A 19,758-nucleotide genomic window follows, 5' to 3' on the forward strand; every position below is an offset into this window, starting at 1 on the left:
ATCTACCTGTGGTCGCTCTGTCTTCTGGAGTGATTTGATTGGTTATACGTCACGAATAAAACTCCTTCAACTTAACACCTGTAAACAAAACAACGTCTCAAAGTTTTCTGTTTAGAGTTTGTGTTCTTCTTAGTTTAACTCCAAGAGTTTACTGCAAATGAATATCTACTCCAAATGTCTCACTAATAATCATCAGCCTTAAAAACCCACAAAACACCCCTCGATACTCGACCACACTTAGTACAGTCCGGTTCCCCCTTCTATAAATCTGCTTGGAATCTTCCACTTCCTGTTTGTCAAAGTGACCTTCTACCTGGACAGGTTTTGTTGGAGCTCATGCAACAAACATTTTGGGTAACTGCACTTTAATATGGATGGATGACACTGAATTAGAGTCTGTTTTAATGAGACTGAGTTAAGATGTGTAGCTCTGTCATTAAATAGAAAATTATTTCTCAGAATTCACAGAGAAAAGTCTGAAATGTTTGCTAGGTTAGCGTCCCACATGTTCTTTGGCTCAGCTAAAGCTAACTCTCTCCAACTTCTGGATCTCGAGTTGCTTGTGGTTAAAATATCTTGCTATAGGTGCTGAAGCTCAGAAAGTCTGAGATGTTTGTTCAAAATAAGCTCATTCTCAAGTCTTATCTGAACTGTCCTCTTTTGTTTTAACTTTCCCTAAACTTAAGAGTTAATGACAGAGCAGCACATCCAGACTCAGTCTCATTTATGTACAGATTAAACTTCAGTGTCATTCATTGATGTTAAAGTACAGTTTTTCAAATGTTTGTTGCACATGCTCCTGACCAAACCAGTCCAGGTGGAAGACGATGTGAAGAGAAAGCTCCAGAGGATGAATATCAGACATTTACGTTGGACATAAATGTCCTTTAATTTGACATTGTCATGCAAATGGTGTTCAAATCTTTGAGTGCTTTGCTGATGTTTGTTTCTAAATGTTTTTTGACACTCGGCCCCAAAGATTAAAACCTTCTACGGCTCACAAGCTGCAACAATTCACACATTATCAACTATCTTTCTGACTAAACTAAGATAAAAAGTGAAAAACTGCCTGATTCCTGCATCATGAATGTAAATCTTTTTGGTTTTTATGACCGTAAACTGAATATATTTGGGTTTGACATTTTATAAACCAAAACAAGAAATGAATTACTGGAGAAAACAATCGACAGATTAATGGACAAAGAAAATGTGTTTTCCAACATATATGGCTGAATTACTCCATTACAAGATACATACAATTTTAATTCAATTTTATTCATATAATGCCAATTACATGTCAAATTGTCTCAAGATGCTTTATTTTTTATATTTTTTTGTCATATTTAAAGTATGACAAAGTAAGAAATTTAAACCTCTTGACTAATCCAATTTATTATTTAGTTTTTAAGAGACTAATTGACAATTCAAACTTTCTCCACTAAAACTAATAAACATGAGGTCAAATAGAAGGAACAGTTTTAAATACTGCAGTCCCACGATAACAAGAATAAAGTTTGTCAACAAAAACTAAATCTGCTGGTGGATTCTATTAAAGTCCTAATAAATGATAATAAAGTGTGATACTAAAGGGTTTGTGGTGCTAAAAATGTCAAACATATCAAGTTGAACATCTGGATGGAGGTTGATAAAAGTTGACCTTTCATTTCTCTGGAGCCGACTCCATGGATTTTATGATGCTGGTTAAAGACCTGCTTTTCTAGTTGTCTTCCTTCTAGTCGCTGTAAAAAGTCACTCCATCCTGGCCGACTTCAACACCTCTTCATGACAACTTGTTCTGCCTCCGACGTCGTGGAAACTCCAGAAACTCGGGAAAACCCATGGAGACTCGAAGAACTCGTGGAGACTCGAAGAACTCGTCGGGCGGGGGAAGGTGTGGTGGGTGGTGGGGGTAGGTGGGGGAGTAGAGGGGGGGAGGCCGCCACCCACCTCCCCGCCTACTCTCCGCCCTGACTCCTCCCAGACTCCGCCTTGGCTCCGCCCATGTGGTCACTTCAGAAACTACGATGTCAAAGGGACGACGAAATCATTTCTTTTCATCTGATCTGTAGCTCAGTGAGTTAAGGATTTGCCTATGGAGCTGCAGGTCGCTGGTTCAAGACCAGACCCTTCTTAAATTTTCTCAAAAGTGTGACAAAGACAAACAAAGAAAAACGCCGGTGGTGGGTCTTGAACCTGCGACCCTCCGCTTCGTAGTCTGTCTTCTTATCCCCCTGAGCTACTCGCTCAGATACTAATTCTTCTTTTTTTTGCGCATTTATCATCTATTTTTTTGCCATTTTCGAGTTTTTTTTTAACTTGAGTCTCGACTCGATCGTTTTTCTCAGGAGGTTGGACTTCAGCCTTTGTGCTGGAGGGTTGAACCCTCAGTTCCAAGGCTTTCCAAGCCTCCAGACCTCCCGAGTCCTCAGGACCTGAGCTTTCACACAGTCTGAGGGCTGAAATTTTCTAAGTCCCACAGTAGTTCTCTGTTAGATTTAACTTTCAGACAGTCCAAGGACTGATATCTTCTGAGTTCCTGAGTAGTTCTCTGTTAGTTTGAACCTTTCCACAGTCTGAGGACTGAAATCTTACAAGTTCTTGAGTAGTTCTCTGTTAGTTTGAACCTTCAGACAGTCTGAGGACTGAAGTTTTAAAAGTTTCTCAGTACTTCTCTGTTAGTTTGAACTTTCTGGTTAACAGAAGCCTTAAAACTTGTGACTATGAGTCTTGATTTCACATTTAGACCATCCATCCGAGTTCTTCTCAGACCTTCACCTGTGGGTTTTTTAGAAATCCTCAACAAACTTTGATTCTCTTCACTGAACAGTAAAGTTTGTGGAGATCAGAAGGTAACATTAGTTTGATAAATGCCTTCAGCTACTAGTAGACTTTATCTCGAAAGCAGTTTTCTGAAATGAGTTCTTAGTAAATCTGTTCACAATCAAACCAAGAACAAACAACTTGATGTTTTCGTTTCAGACTAGAAAACGCATTAAGGCCTTTATCTGTTTTTGCTCTTTTTGATTGTTTTATTGTCTCTTCTGTTTAATTTGAGCTTCTTAAGTCTAACTGGTGTCTTTTCAAATGTTTTGTCTTTAGTTTGATTCTTCTTAAACATTTAGTTTTGCTCTTTTCTCACCTTTTATTCTTTTCTAATGTCTGATTTGATTTTGAAATGTTTTGTCTTTTTAATGTTTGATTGTTGTTTTTTCAAATGTTTTATCAGCTTGTTTGAATTTTTTTTCTTTCCCAATATTTCATTTTTCGATTAAATCTTTAAGGTTTTTCTTTTTAAATGTTTTACCACCTTTTAATGTTTAATTTTCTTTTTAAATGCGTCATTGTATTTTCTGTTTAATTCCTATTTGAAGTTTTATTGTCTTTAGGATGTAATTTTCTAGTTAAACATTTAAATTTTTAATTAAATGTTTTATCTTTTTAAAGGTTTAATAATCTAATTAAATGTTTTGTATTTTTTTTAAATGTTTAATATTCTTCTTGTTTAATTGTATTTTTTAAATGTTTAATTATCAAAAATATTTAATCTGTAATTTTTAATATTTGTATTTTAAAAATTTTGTTTAATTTCATAATTACATGTATCTTGTTTATCTGATTCAATATTTGTTTAATATCATTTAATTGTATTTAATGTTTAACTATATTAACATACATGTAATTATGAAATTAAACAAAATTTTTAAAATACAAATATTAAAAATTACAGATTAAATATTTCAATAATTAAACATTTAAAAAATACTTTTTAATAATAAAACTTTTTAAAAGTTTTATTGTATTTATTTTCCTTTGATTTAATTGCTTTTTGTTATGTAGTTTATTTCTTTAATCTTCCTTTTCTGTCAAGATTTTAACCCCAACCTTAGAAATGAAATAAACCCTTAAATCACAATGAAAAGACTTCTGTTGTCACAGTCATGAGTTAGTCAATTATTCAGTTTATCAATTCAACTTTATTTGTTTAGCACCTTTTACACAGATGACAAAACTAAACAAGCAAAGAGAAAAAAACTATGCTAAAACTATGATTAAAACTCAAAAACATTTCAAAAAAAAGATTTAACATGGTAATAAAATATGTTGTGTCCAGGGGATGGAGGGAGTTTATTGAAGTCTTCCTGGGCTCACATGGGAAATCATTTAAAATATAAACTTGATATTCAGTCCAAGTAAACTGCAGAGTGACAGAAGAACCAACAATATCTCCCGTTTTCTCCTTTAATGAGTCGACTCTTCTTGTGCTTTCAGACCAAAGAACTACAGACTCTTCACAACCTGCTCAAACTCTTGGTACAGGACCTCACCACACGGGTCAAGAAGGTTTCTGTCTCATTTCTACTCTGAAGCTCACCTTCTCCTGCTCAAACTGCTGAAAAATGTTTCTGCTGCTCTAAAGGCTGGTCTCCAGCACTTCCTAAAAACTCTCAAAGTCTCTTCTGCTGTAGGTTGCTTTATAGAACTGTTGCAGAAAACCTCACTAAACCACATGGAGGGGCCTCAAGATAGTCGTCCAAATGAAACCATACAAAAACCAAACTAGTACAACCCAAACGCTAAAGTCTCCTGCAGCCTACCAGAGAAGCTCTGAGAACAGAGAATCAGGACAGGAACTCTTACCTTCTGGACAACCAACGTTGGTTCACAAACAAGAATACAGAATGTGTCTGACCAAAAACCTCTGAAGACTCACTACAGCCAAGATAAAGACACAACTCAGCTGCACCAAATCCACTAATCACTGCACACATTAGCACCGTGTGCTAACTGTGGCTAAAGAACCACATTTACCAAGACAACTATCCAGTACAAAGCCCTAAAACACACCAAGAAACACATTAAAGACGATTTTACTGCTGGAAGCTGCAAGCCGACGCCTAAAGAACAAACTAAAGCAATGGAGCCAAACCCAGTTCAGTGGTGCAGAGAAGTTGAGGAAATGTTTGTCTGCAGCTAAATAAAGCAGGAAGACACTGAGCTGCTCAGGTGTTCCTGATAACACCAAGCAGCCACCTGGACAGCCAATAGGAACACAGCTTACTGGAAGTCCAGAGGGTTGGGTTAGTGAAGGAAATTTAATTTAAAGTTGAGGCAGAAAGTTAACAAAGAAAGCTGAAAACCACCTTCTGATACCTGAAATCTCTGAGTTTTCACACAAAGAACACCTGAACATGTCAAACTGGTTCCATAGTAGAACCCTCATTGTAAAAACGTAATAGTATGGTGTGTTGCTCAAAAAACATTAGGACCCGGCTGTCTTGGGTCGCCGAGGAGCAACACAAAAACAGGACAAACACTGGTTTCCAGGGGGTTAGGCGGTTATTTATTTGAAAGAGTAAGTTTACAACAACACAACATGTGAGCAGAAAAATCACAAAGTCTGTCTTTAGTTCAGCTGAAAATATTAGATTTTGTCTTTTTTATTGACCAAACTTTTCAGGAAGTAGATGAAGAATAATTAAAGCTCTCATGTAGAAGTCCAACTTATTTTGGATCCTTGTGGAGAGTTTAGAGTTTGTAAAGCTTTGAGAGTCACATGGATTGTTTTGACATTTAATAATCGAGTCCTGAAATAAAATTACAGTTGTGGATTTCTGTCATTTAGTCTGGACTAAACAAATAACAGCAGCATAAATCTCACACATCATTATGAGGAGTCTGGATTGAGGTTTCTCACTTGATAATGATCAAAACATGAAATTTAGGTTGGTTTAAAGGAATATTCCACCTTAAATCTTTGAATGTTGACCTAAAAGGTTGGTTTCAGGAAGTATTCCACCTACAAGGTCCTCAAACATCAACCTTAAAGGAACATTCCACCAAAAATCCTTGGACATGCACCTAAAATGTTGGTTTAACTGAGTATTCCATCCAAAATCCTCAGAGACCTGATGGGGCTGGTTAAAAGGAATATTCCACCTAAAACCTCAAATATAGACCCGAAAGGGTGGTTTAGAAAAAATCCTTCAATGTAGACCAAAAACGTTAGTTTGGAGGAATATTCCACCTGAAATGTAGACCTGAGAAGTTGGTTCAGAAGAATATACCATCCTAAACATCCTTAGATGTAGACTAAAAGATGGTTTGGAAGAAAATTCCACCTAAAATCCTCCAATGTAGACCTAAAAGGTGAGTTTAATGGTATACTCCACCTAAAATTCACTACTGTAGACCTTGGAGGTTGGTCTGATGGTATATTCCACCCAACATCCTTGAACATAAACTTAAAATGTTAATTCAAAGGAATATTCCACCTAAAATCCTTTCATGTGGACCAAAAAGTCTTGGTGTAAAGGAGTATCCCACCTTAAATGTAAACCTAAAGGATGGTTTGGAGTAATACTCTACTGTAAAATCTTCTAATGTAGACCTGAAAGGTTTATCTGATGGTATATTATACCCAACATCCTGGAACATTTACCTAAAAGGTTGGTTTAATGGTATATTCCCAGAAGAACCCTTGCACATCGGGCTTAATGGTATATTCCACCCAAAATACTTGTACATATACCAAGGAGTCAGTGTAAAGGAAATGTAAGGATTGTTTAAAGGAATATTTAAACGATTATTTTCATTATTTAATAATCTGTTATCAGTCAGAACCCTGGCAAACTTATTTTCATCAGTTTTTTAGTGGAAATCACAAATAAAGGAGCTCTTGGTTTTTCCCGGCGTTACTGAGTCCAAAGCTGCTGTTTCAACACAGACACGTTCACATGCATCCACAAACCTCTCAGCACTCAAACACCCACAGACAGGAGGCCGGCTGGACCGAGGCTCGGTGGCGTCCTCAGACCCACGAGTCGGGGAGTCGGTGAACTTGTTGGTCCGGTTTGAAGGCCTCCATGTGGTCCAGTAGAAGTCCACGTAGTCGGTGTTGGCTTTGAACTGCAGCGACTGGCCACCATCAGGTGGACCGGCTCGTCCTCGTAGGGCTCCTCCTGTAGCCTTGAGGGGACCACAGGAACATTCAGTAGCTGTTGGAGTTCTTCCTGTCAGGCTCGTGGTAGAACGGCTCTGAAGAATCTTTTACTTGTCTTATCTGGAACAATCTAACAGCCTAAACTGTTAACAGTGATGTAAAGAAGCAAACACAGGCATAGATTAGGACTCAAACTAGATTTATTTTAGAAAACAAATCAGCTTAGAGGCATTTGTTCACACATGTGGCTGAATAGGAGGCCGTCCAATCAGATTTGAGGTCTTCACTCTGTAGGTTGTTTGTTTGGTGAGACTCTTGGACCTCCATCAACTGACGTGGATGTTTGATGGTCTTCTTCTCTAGTGCCAGATGATTCATCCATGAATTCAGCAGCTACAGACTGAAATGAAGCTCATGCTGCCGTTATTGAATTCCTGTTCCAGATCAAATGTTCAGAGCTCACCTTGAATGCATGCCATCTGCTGTCTGATAGTTTTTCTCATTGTAGTCTTCAATAAAGTCTTTTTCCTCATGTCAGGATGTGGTGAGACTCTTTCTCAGTCTCTGCAGACGTCCCTCATTGTGCATCTCCAGAGAAGAAACAGAAAAACTGGTCACTGCTTCAGCATCACAAACGCTCTCCAGCATTGAGAGTGTTTTAGGAATTAATTCATTGTGTTGTGAACTTTGAAGGAGCAGAAACTTTACAGCTGCCAAAGATATGAGCTCCAGTTCTGGATGTTTTAGGAAATGAAGTTCATCAAATGAACACTTGATTTTTGCTGATAACGCTCATTAAATTACTGAAGAAATCCAACATAAAAACCTGTAAACTCTCAGGCAGCTTTTGTTAAAGTTTGTCTATAATTCTATCATCATGTTCTGGAACCAGGACTCTGCAGAAGTTCCTTCAAACAGATACTTGTGTGTTTCTATTTAAGGCCTCAGGTTTGAACGTACAGCAGAGGATTAGAAAGGAGTGATTTTAATATTTAAATCAGTCCAGTAAATGTTTGGAGTAAAAATGATAAAAATTTTGATTTAGATAGATTTGTGTCAAATAATATTGTAGAGTTTCACTTAAATATATCCAAATGAGTTCAGTGTATTTACATTTTATAGAATATTTGATTTCTTAATCTCAATACTGTAGGGTCTGACCCTAAATATTATAATAATGATGTAAATTTAAATAATAAATAATTTTGTAGTGCAGAGTCATAAACTTTAATCAGCTAAACTTACATAATAAATATCACTGCACAATCTTAACCTGAACATTCATATTATTGAGGTAAATTTACATAAATCCTGATATTCTAGAGTCTTAACTGGAATATGTCCAACATGTGCTGATAAACAACAATAACCCGACTTTCAGACAATATTTATTGTCTGATTGTGAGACTAAATTCCTCCACATTCTGGAACTTTACCAGCAGCAGCTGTAGGAATAAATAAAAATATAATCTGTTCATTTCCACATTATGCACATTTATTTATTCTTAATATCTCAGACTGAATGGTAGCTGTCAGTAAAAAACTCATCTGCTGGACTGCATTTCCCAAAATGGAAACATGGACAGAACTTAACACTCATATATCTATAGCAATGCTAAAGTTTCTGCTTCTTACCAAAGTTCATAACACAAGTAAAGATTTTAATATAAAACTTCAGGGATGACTGCTGACCATAAGTATTCTGATCAATACTTTATGATCAATATCAGGACAGATGTTACAATTCCAGCTGTTACATTAGACTGCAGTTATTCACAGAGAAATTAAAACATCACATTCCTCATAAAAACTAGATGGGACTTTTATTAAATAAAGTGTTGGTGAATAAACAGTGTAAAAAGTGCAAAGCAGCTCCATTAAATCAGGAGATGTGAGACTTCCACAGCATGGATCACCATCTGCTGTGTTGATTCATAGCTGAATGTCACAATGAACTGAGCTAGAAAAGCTGCTTTGAGCTGCAACATTACGGTCTGACAATCCAACACCATCACAGTTTTCATCTGGTTGTTTTGCTCCAACATGCTGTGAAGTTCAGTTTTTACCTGAATCAATACAGAGATTCTATTTCCAACCAAGACTGGAAGAAAAATTAGAATGTTAAGAGGTTATTAATGCAACTAAATCCTTTCAGATGGAAGGATTTACTTCTAATTTCTAATTCAAGTTTCAGTTGGAGCGCATTGCATTCACAAAGAAAAACAGTGAAACCTTCATAGCAACATTTAGTAAACCTAAAGCTTCCCTGTTGGCACATTGGTGGAGTTTGTTACTGAGCATCTGAACCTTAAATCCAGTGAGACGACCATCTTCAGTCGAGGCCAGTCAGAGAACTTCAAGACCTTCCATCAGCTGGACCAGATGTGGCATCATCTCCCTCTGAACATCTGGATGACAGGAGAAAAGACAGAAATCAAACACAGATCACAGAAATACAATTTATTCACTTTCATCATTTTATAAAAGTAGCATGAAGTTTATTAAAACTTGACAATATCAGTAATGAAAGTAAATGTTTTTATCTCATGTTGAAGCTAAATTTAAAGTCAATTTTAATGACAGTTTATCCTGAGAGAAGTGAGAATGGAGCTTTTCTTTCCTTTTTAGAATATTCCCTCAAAATATTCTGTTTATTATTGGCTTTAGAAGCATTTTTCTTTACTTATTTATTTTTAGATACCTCAGACTGATACACTTTGCTGGTTTGCAGATAATTTCATGTACAATGACAAAGATGTTCTATTATAACATATTGCTAAAACAAGAACTGCAAACCTTCCCCACCATCTCTCAGTCTGCAAAATTCCAACTGCGACCAAGAATTATCTGATGTAGTTATTATTATAATCTTTACTGAACCAGCCCTGGAATTAATAAAAATCTGTATATGGATATGATTTTCTCTGATGGGACCACTATGGAAGCTGTAGTAACAATTAACTATCCTTTGAAGGGAAAGATTAGGTCTTCATTCAGGTGGATAAAAAAAATGCTCTCCCTTAAAAAAAAAAAAACTGCATACAATAAAGTAAATCTCTTCTGCACTGCACACATACTACACTTTCATATAACTCTGGATGTCAGAGTAAAGGCAGACAGATCCACTGATCAGCCACAACATTCTGACCACTGACAGCTGAAGAGAACAGCATCCATCATCTTGTTCTAATGTAACATTCTGCTGGGAAACCTTGACATTCATGTGGATGTTTGACATGAATCACCACCTAAACACTGCAGGACAAACAACCCCCTAGTCTCCATGGCAACAGCAGTCCTTGATGCCAGCTGCCACCCTCAGCAGGACAAACTAATACTACTCAGGAGTGGTCCAAGGAACACGACAGAGCTAAGCTGTTCACCTGGGTTCCACACTCCCCACATCCAGATCTGATTGAGCATCTGTGGGATGGTCCAGGATCAGCCTGGTCTAGGTAGGACCCACCCTGCAACCCACAGGATCCACAGAATCCACAGGACATCCCCAGAGGTTCTGATGAACCACTGGGTCAGAGGAGTATTAGCAGCATAAAGGGACCAACACAGTATTAGTCAGGTGGTCAGAATGTTATACTGTTATATTGTCATGCTGATTATATGATCAGTAAATGTTACCATCAATTATAATGTCCACATTGATCAGGAAAAAAAACAATCAGTTCATTCAGAAACTGTGGGGTTGAACCTAAAAACACAGACCTCATCAGCAGTTTGTTTCAAAGCAGAACACCAGTCGGTTTTCACTAAAGAAGCTTTCAGAGCAACAATTAAATAACAGTTTTGTTCTCATTCAGTTCAGAGTCTGAGTCAGCCAAAATAATGTACACACATCAGGAAAAGAAAAACTTTTATAAATATTTCATTTGCATAAGTACTTCTATGCATATAGATACCTCTTTCTAAGTTTGATCAAATCACGATAACTCTGTGTCCTGTTGTACGATGTTTTCCCAACAGATGGCGCTACCCTCATGAATGGAGCATCAACAAGTGACGTCTACAACACAGCAGAAATGTCTGGAAGCCAGTGGCCACCACTTTGAGCACCTCTTGTAATTGTAGAGGCCAAAGATAACTTTTATTAATCTCGTGATGTCTGAATAAATTTGGTATTGAAATATTTATGCAAGTTTTTCTTTTCCTGATGTGTGTAAACATTATTTTGGCTGACTCTGTATAATGGGTTTCTGACAGGTCACCAGTCAACATCTTTTTATAATAATGACAAACATACCTGCATTCTACAGGAGTGATTTTCCTCATGTGCAGGTAAAGATGTGTGAGGAGCTTAGAGATGACAGGAGCAGGAGTCATCCTCACTAATTCAGCTTCCACCTAGGAACAGAAAGACCACAAACAAACACACTGATATACTCTCAAACGTTCAACCTCACAGCCTCAAAATATCTGTTTAGGAAGTGTTGTGTTTCTAAATTCTGCTGAAAGCATTGACAGACATTCTCTTACAAGGTTGTGTAAAAAGCAGCCTGTCCTTTGAGCTACTGAGAAATTTTCCTTAAAGTTTCTACGTGTAAATCGGCTCAACAAAAACTAAAGCCTCAGTCAGAGATAACAGGTATTGCAAATTATAAACAACTTTCTTTAACTCAGACTTTCTGCTTCAACCTCACATAAAAAGGGGAGTTTAACTCGTCAGGTGACTGAAAATGAACGGCTTGTGCAGTTCTAGAACCAAAAGTAGGATGTTTGAACTCATGTTTTACTACAAATACATGCAATAATAAATAAATACAATGGCTGGTTGTTAGTTTATTCACTATTAATGTCATTTTATATACTGGATTGAACTTGAGCAGTGGAAGAGAGAAGGAATTTAATGAAATTATGGAGATTCAGAGAGGTAATGTTGCGCAATGTTAAGTTAAGCTCGGTTTAATTCAAACCAGCTGAATGTTAAACTTCAGTGCAGGTGAACGGGTTTCAGTTAACCTTAAAGTAAAATAACTTTTTTAAAAGCTAAAATACACAGCAGAGAAATACAGGTTGAGAAGGTCATTCTAATAATGAGGACAGCTACGGCAGCAACTAACACAGGTGTTCAGGGGTAAGTTAATTAGACGCTAGCGAACTTAGCCGTTTAGCTAGCTAACGCGTCCGGACCAACTGCTCAAACACGACAAAACACAACTCTTCACAAGTCGCTGACTTAACCTACAAGACAACGCTACTAGTTAGAAGTATTTATCTTCTTACCGTGTTTTACTCCAAAAACAAGGTCAACAGCAGCCAGAGATGCTACCACACGTGCCGACCATAGATATATATAGCAGACTAGATACGCTAGCTCGCTGTCTTCTATGGTCTGACCAATCACTGCTCTCTGGCTCCGCCCTCTGAGAATCTTGTTGTCGTTTGGCTCCACACTTGCTGATGACCACTTCCGGTCTCAGAAAATTTAAAAAAACTGACCTTTTTTCGTTTCTGTCTCTTACTGATTTATTTATTTTTGTTATTCTAAATATAAAATGAGAATCAAACCATTTTATAAAATTTGGTATATCCCTTTTTGATCATGAAAAGGAAAAACGCCTTGTGTTTCAATTTAAATTTTTGTATTTTAAAACGAAAATCAAATAACCACTCTTTTTTTGTTTTTCAATACCCGTTTCAGAACGGAAAATCCAATTGCCAGATATATACACGGACCATGACAAGTTTATAGCGTTTTATATTTGTTAGTGCTTTTTTTAAAGCTTATTTGGGAGGTGAGGATTTATGGCCCTGTTGGCTTTCCATACTGTACACACGCGTCCAGAGGAAAAAAATGATAATAAAAATGATAAGATATGTTTCCTGTATTTGTCACTGGCGTAAATTACTACTTTAATTATTTATACCATTTGTATATTTATATACACTGTGTGATACACTCTGATAATTCAGCAATAACAGCACACTTTGCGACGACCAATCACAGTCCACAAACGATCTGGCTCATCCAATCAGCTGTGCGCTGCGGTTTATGTCCTCGCCCCCCCGCTGCAGTATTAATTTGACATGCTGACACGCTGCACCGGCTGTGGGATTTACTGTACAGAGAGCAGAGGACTGTGTGGCAGTTTTACGCTGAACTGGACCAATAACATCTGCAAAAATGGTTGATGCTTTCTGCGCTACATGGAAACTGGTGGACAGCCAGAACTTTGATGATTATATGAAGGCACTTGGTGAGCAAAAGACATTTTATTTTCCTTTTTGAGACACTTTTTGTACATGTTCCTCAAATACTTTAACTTAAGGTATAGACAAGAATAAAATAAAGAATCAAATGTTCTTATAGGTTCAATTTGCAAAATACATGATTAAAGATAGACCTTCTTTTCTGGGACAGGTGTTGGTTTGGCCACAAGAACGGTGGGCAACGCCACCAAACCAACAGTGGTGATTAGCAAAGATGGGGACAAAGTGGTGGTGAAAACCCTGAGCACCTTCAGGAACACTGAGATCTCCTCCAAACTGGGAGAGGAATTTGATGAGACCACTCCTGATGACCGTCATGTCAAAGTAAGCAGAGCAAAAGTTAAAGTATACTCCTGTGAGATGTTCTGTGGTGCTAAATAAGACATTGATTCTGCCTGCAGTCCACTTTCACCATGGAGGGAGACAAGTTCGTGCAAGTACAGAAGTGGGATGGCAAAGAGACCAGATTTGTCAGAGAAATCAAGGATGGGAAGATGGTGATGGTAAGAGCACGTTCTGTTGTGTTTCCCTGTTATTGCACCATGTAAAGCACTTGGAAGTTGTCTTAGGAAATTTGCAATACAAATAAACGGGCTTTGCCTCGTCATTGTGGTTACATTTATCAATTTATGGAGCCATTTGATCCACACAGCATTTCAGGCTTATTATGCAAGGCGCTTTGAATAATCCTGTTCTTAAAGGGTGTTCAAGCAAACCTGCCTCGCCTTGTCTTTGCAGTTGTGCAATAACTAATTTTATATGACTCACATGGATTGGAGAAAATTTTATATTTGCAACAGCAAAATGCCAACTGCCAAGTAATTATAATACACTGCATTTTCTTTTTTTCTGTCTCCAGACGTTAAGCTTTGAGGGAGTCCAGGCGGTCCGCACATATGAGAAAGCCTAACTTTACCTCCCACCTGAAAGAGCAAATCATCCCAGCACTGCGAACGATCAGCCAGGTGTTGTCCTTTTTTTAAAGGAAAAAAAAACGTAATACGTTGTTTTATTGCATGCAGTGATTTGTACCCAATGTGTTGTAACATGAGATAAATATTTTACGGGACTCTTTTGTAAGCTCTTTTGTACGAAACTCAGACAGTGAAGGGCCTAAAGTGTTTTAATTCTGTGTCACGTGTGGAAAAAAGGGAAAATAAACGACTGAACTAAACCTCTCAGATGTTTCAGCTGGTCATTTTGAAGCCCACAACTACCACTTTATCTCCACAGAGAACTTGCTTTTCTTTCTTCCCTACTTTGAATGCAGTCCCACATTTCTATTCAGATATGTCAGCCTTAATCGTGGGAACAGTGCGGTCCCTGTGATGGGTCAGTTCCAGGTGACAGCTGCAGGGTGACGGTGCAGGCCGGAGCCGACCGTGCAGCAGCAACAGCCAGTGTGACCATTGAACCCGGCGTCCTGTAGTAACCCCCAGATGGTCCGAGATGATGAGGGGAGGTGGGGGCGGTGATGTCACTCGCCTCGGGATAATCCGGTTTAAGTTGTGATGTCATTACGTAGAGGCATCATTCGATGGTGTGTGGACCAACCGTGACTGAAGGCTGCTGCTGGCATGACAGGCAGGTGATGGCGAGGGAGGACACCGTTTGTGTCAGGCCAACACTAGTCGGTCAGTAGTTCAAAGACTATAAATAGAGTCTGTCAATAAACCTTCGACCAACTGTGGGTCTTTAATCCAAACAAGAGGTGGATTCCCCTCATCTGTCCTCCGTCTTTCCCACACTATAAGAAGCTAAATCCTCCCAGTCCTGCCCCGTGTGCTGTGTCCAGCCTACTGAACACTGTGACTACAAGTGGCCATTCTTCTCATCGCCATGCATACGCTGCCAAGTTTCTGGCCACCTCTGAATAGCCTGCAACACAAAGAAACTGTGGTAACTGGAGTGGAACTCATTTGGCAGTTGCCAGCTGAATTCATTTAAATGAAAATCTTTTCTCATGCTCCAGTTATAGTAAACTAAAAAGTTGCCCCTGCTCTCACAAAATCATTTGCTTAGGCTGCATAGTTAAAAAGACAAACTCGAGGGAGCCCAACCTTAAAAACGATAAGAAAGGCAGCTTACCGCTTTCCGTGTTGGGGAGACAATGAGATTACATAGTTGAGTGTAGCTTCTTCTGTCCTCAGTGCTTGCAGAATTCTTCCCAGTAGAGCAGCAGGAGTTTCCTCTGCATGGGTAATCTGTGTCAGTGGTGTAAGCTGACCTGTAGTAACCCCTCTCTGGCCTCATTAAGGAGTGCAGCGTACAGACCTGACCAGCGACTGTATCTGCTCTTTGATTCACTTGTCCAACTTCCTCCACTGAACAACTCATCAAGGCCAAAGCTACCCCTCACAACACTTAGGCTATGTCCTTGGTAATTTCTAGAAAGTTCAGAGGATTGAACTCCACAACCTGCTGGCAAGTTTGGAAGGTATAGTATGTTAAAAAAAACTTCAAAATAACACAATTTATAAGAGCCAGAAACTGTAAAAACAGAACGACTCATCAGATTTTCAACTTTCCAGTGGTGCTAAACTTGATATTTCATCAAAATCACTTTATTCTACATGACTTATGTTAAAAAAACGACCAAAACTGAACCGTTTCACTAACTAGATTATGTCAAAACAAAAAAATTCAGCACTTCTTTGCACAGTCATAAAATCTTTAGTGACTCAGCTGCAACCAAAATTGACATGACAAAAATTCAGACTCAACTACATGCTGAGTTTACACAAAGCAAAGAGGACTATAGAGTAATTATAAACAAAATTTAAATAAAATTATGTATTAAAATATCAATATTATATAGAGTCACCATTTTTTCTTTGCATTGGTGACACATGTGGACACTTGAAAAAAAACGTTGCGCAGTTTGATGAAAAAAGAAAAACAAAGAAATCCAACCTTTATTTTTAATGAAATATGTCATAGCTGCGTAATACTGCACGGAGGACATTTGAGTTCCTTCTACTTCTAGCCATGGCTGTGCTGTTTCCATAGAGGTACAGGACTTTTTATTGCAGGGAAAAATGAGCCCAAAGTGAGTAAAAATGTGGAGCAAAAAACATCTAGCAAGTGCTTGAGGTTCAGAGGGTTGTTAAGGCAAACAGCATTCTGGATTCTGTTATTCAGATTATTCATTTATTTGCTATTGCTACAGAAAACATAATCTTTACTTGTAGAGCTTTTTTAAAACTAAAGCTACAAGACATGCTGTCTGTTAAGATTAAACTAAAAATGTTCCTTTTTGATGAATCGTATAGGTACGACTGGCATAAGTGACTCTGAACCATTCTTAGTTATGCAGCTATAGGCCACCTCTCTTTCTCTCTATATACACTTATAAGCCACAATTGCATGCCATCACTTTTCCTGTAATTTGTATTTTTGTGTTTTCTATCTGCTATCCTTTTCTATTTCTGCTTTACCGTTACCCCAGCCGGTTGAGGCAGATGGCCACCCTCCCCTAGCCTGGTTCTTCCAGAGGTTTCTTCCTGTTAGAGGGGAGTTTTTTTCTTCTGTACTGTTGTCAAGTGTGAATCCAGTGGAATCTTTGGATTTGTTGTGTTTCTCTTTATAATTTTGAAGGTCTTCACCTCACTATGTAAAATGCCTTACAAAAAACATGCTGCAGATTGGTGCTGTATAAATAAACTGAACTGAACTGAAAATCCGAATTATTAGTCAATATAATAATTTCAAAAAAAACTATTTCAGTGGCTGTGGTGTCTCGCCTAACCACCTGAGGGCGCTCGAGGACAGAGTGAGCAGGAAGGAGAGCAGGGTAAGAGCGCTGCTGGAATGAGGACCCTGCTAGCAGGTTTGTTCCATGCTATTCGTTGGCTTGAAATAAAGTAAAGAAATCAAGTAAGGACTGCTTGTGTTACATACCCAACATATTGGCGACGAGGATGACGGCCCTGAACCTGAGCCAGCCGGCCCCTTTTCTACAAAATGTCGGGGAACCGCCGGTCCCATTCAAAGCATGGATTCGTACTTTTGAAAACTACCTACTAGCACTGTCAGACGCTGATCTGAAGGAGGCACGTAAGAGAGCTCTACTAATACATTGTCTGGGGGCAGAAGGACAAAGACTCTTTTATACATTGACAGTAGCTGATGATAAATATGACACAGCACTGCAGGCCCTCACAGACTTTTTCACCCCAACTGTGAATGTGGTTGCGGAGCGCTACCGTTTCAGGCAACGTAGCCAGCGCCCGGGGGAAACTACGGATCAGTTTGTTGCCGCTTTGAAAGAACTGGTCACAACATGTCAGTTCGGGAACATGGAAGAAGAGATGATAAGGGACCAAATCATTGAAAAGACTAATTCAGCCCGCCTCAGGGAGCGGCTACTACTGGAAGTTCCCCTTACACTCGCCAAAGCTTTGACCATTGCGCGCCAAATTGAAACTGCGGTGGCAGAAGCTAAAGCTATGACTGTGTGCACTGGAGCAACAGACAACGCTGTCCAAGCTGTTCATCAAGGACCACAACAAAACAGAAAGTTTAAAAGAGGAAAACCTACACCACAAATATCACAAACGGGACTACAGAAATCATGCTACAGATGTGGCTCAACCCAACACACTGCAAATTTCAAAGGATGTGCTGCAAAAGAGGCACACTGCAATTCCTGCAAAAAGAAGGGGCACTTCGCCAAAGTTTGCCGAGGAAACAAGCATGTGAGTGAGGTTGACGCTGTCCCAGAAGTGACTATTTTGAATGTGAATAGTGTAGGCTCTAATGTCATAATGTGTACAGTTAAAGTAAGTACTGCAGAATCTGAGAGTCAGGATATTGAGCTAATACTAGACACAGGCTCAGCAGTATCCATCCTACCAGAATCTATGGTCACTGAGTACTTCCCTGCATCCTCCCTCACAGAACCAAAACTAAGATTGAAGGATTATGGTGGAAATTCTATTCCTGTGAAGGGTTGTCTACAAGCTAATGTGACATTTGGTGACCTAAGTGCAAACACTGTACTCTACATTGTTAAGAAAGGTTCAGCAGTCCTAGGCAGAAACCTGTTCAATGTACTAAAGATGCAAGTCGCTGGAGGAAAAGTCACTACTGATACCAATAAAACTACAGTAGCAAATGTGAAAGCTGAAGAAATAGGATGTGCCAAAGCTTTTGTCCATAAAGTTAAAGTTCGACCAGATGTACCACCAGTACAACAAAAACTACGCAGATTACCTTTCTCTGTGAGAGAAGCAGTGTCTAAAGAACTAAAGAAACTTGTGGACCAGGATGTTATAGAACCAGTGGACTCATCAGAATGGATTTCACCCATAGTAGTCACTACAAGAAAAGACAGACCTGAGCCAAGACTTTGTGTAGACTTAAGAGAACCAAATAAGTCTGTTGTCATTGATGGCTTTCCATTACCTCATATGGAGGAAATGTTTGCAGAGCTGAGAGGTGCAACACTGTTTTCCACATTGGACCTTCAGAGTGCGTACCATCAAATGCCACTACACGAGGACAGCCGTAGTTTAACAACTTTCATCACACATGACGGTTTATTCCGTTTTAAGCGGGTGCCATTCGGACTGGCATCTGCGCCCAGCTGCTTTCAACGGATGATGTCCACCATCCTCAAAGGTTTACCAGGTGTCCAATGCTACCTTGATGACATTATCGTCTCGGGAACAACGACTGAGGAGCATGACAAAAGACTCTCAGTTGTACTTCGTCGTATACATGAAGCTGGACTTAAACTAAATCACAGAAAATGCAACTTCAGGCAAACAGAACTATCTTTCTTAGGGCACACAGTATCAGGTAAAGGATTACAGCCTGATGCCTCACATGTGACTGCAGTCTCTCAAGCTCCTCCTCCTACAGACCTGCCCAAGTTGAGGTCGTTTCTTGGACTCACATCCTGGTATTCTAAATTCATACCAGGATATGCCGCTGTTGTCGAGCCACTTCGAGCGCTGTTACGGGGAGCAGACACATTCACATGGACACCAGAAGCCCAAGAGAGTTTTGAGACTGTAAAAAAGCTCATAGTGAACAGTCCTGCACTTTCTCTGTTTAACCCAGAACTACCTACTTTGGTCACTACAGATGCATCAGATTACGGACTTGGAGCAGTACTCACCCAGATTCATAAAGATGGATCAGAAAAATCAGTTGCTTTTGCATCCCGTACACTCACCCAGGCGGAGAGGAAATACTCTACTGTTGAAAAGGAGGCCCTGGGGTGTGTGTGGGCAACGGAAAGATGGAGAACGTATTTGTGGGGGAGACATTTCACATTACGTACTGATCACAGCCCTCTCACCACACTTCTCGCATCAAAAGGACAAGGACGAGCAGGTATGCGGATAGCCAGATGGTCCTCTAGACTGTTATCATTCAACTATGATATTCAGTATAAACCGGGACGAGAAAACGTGACTGCAGACTGTTTGTCTCGACTCCCACTGCCAAGCTCAGAACCAACTTCAGAGGAGGACACAGAGGTTGCACTTACCTCTACATTGACGGCCATTTCTGACTCTGCTTTTAAAGCTGCTTGTATTGCATGTCCTGTACAGACAAAACTGCGTGAACTGCTTACTTCCAAATGG

At 39.1% G+C, this 19,758-nt stretch overlaps 1 long non-coding RNA gene across 1 annotated transcript; it reads right to left on the reverse strand.

The window, feature by feature from the left end:
• Positions 1–7,122: 7,122 nt before the first annotated feature.
• LOC118470791 (uncharacterized) lies at positions 7,123–16,886 on the reverse strand. The gene is made up of 4 exons (XR_008600009.1): positions 15,251–16,886; positions 12,176–15,040; positions 11,196–11,296; positions 7,123–9,348 (listed from the first exon to the last, which is right to left on the reverse strand). It is a non-coding gene; the product is annotated as an uncharacterized LOC118470791 (long non-coding RNA).
• Between the last annotated feature and the right edge of the window lie 2,872 nt (positions 16,887–19,758).

Source organism: Amphiprion ocellaris, chromosome 20 (assembly GCF_022539595.1).
Source record: "Amphiprion ocellaris isolate individual 3 ecotype Okinawa chromosome 20, ASM2253959v1, whole genome shotgun sequence".
NCBI lineage: Eukaryota > Metazoa > Chordata > Actinopteri > Pomacentridae > Amphiprion > Amphiprion ocellaris.